We start from the raw sequence: 797 nt of genomic DNA on the forward strand, positions 1-797 counted from the left end.
TGTGTGTGTGTGTGTGTGTGTGTGTGTGTGTGTGTGTGTGTGTGTGTGTGTGGTAGTAGTGTGCGGGGCTCCACCCAGAGGTGTGTAGGTGTGGAGGGGAGGGTGTGAGTGGGTTTGGTGTTTGTGGGGTGTGTGATTGTGTGTGTGAGAGGATGTGGCTATGGGTTTTGCAGGGATGTTGGGGTGTGGGAGCCCCTGCATCCACTCCCCTGAGCCATTCAGCCCCTGCCCCACAACAACCATGAGCCCTGCAGCACTGCCTTGACACTGCCAACAGTGCACAGCCCCAGCATGCCCCGTGCCTGCTCTGGACTCACTCCCATCACAGCAGATCAGCTGGAACCAAGGCACAGCCCAGACCCAGCTCACCCACCCTGTGCCTGCTCCGCACCTCCTGCCTGTGGTGTGTCCTGTTTCCCCCTGGGCATGTGTGGCAGGGCACTGTTGTTGCCACTTTAAGGGCCAAGCCAAGCAGCCAGCAGGTGTTTAATTGCAGAAGCCATTTTAGATCCCAGGCTGCCTATATAAATAGAAGAAGGCTGCATGCAACATCCTGGAGGTAAGGGCAGGAGCCAACACAGTTTGGAGGTTCCTGGTCCTGGGCATGACCTAAAACTGCACCCTGCCAGAAGTGGGTGGCCTTGTGGGGTTCTCAGTGGCATGGGACCCCCCAGGAAATGCCAGGCCAGTTACCACTCCGGTGAAAGGTGAGTAGGGGCACCTTAACCCTAGCCCTCATCTTTGGGTGGGCCATATTCCACCAGAGCAGGGTAGGCCAGGTAAGCTTCTAGAAGTGC

The sequence above is a fragment of the Crocodylus porosus genome, unplaced genomic scaffold (assembly GCF_001723895.1).
Source record: "Crocodylus porosus isolate Cpor-Errol unplaced genomic scaffold, CroPor_comp1, whole genome shotgun sequence".
Classification (NCBI taxonomy): Eukaryota; Metazoa; Chordata; order Crocodylia; family Crocodylidae; genus Crocodylus; species Crocodylus porosus.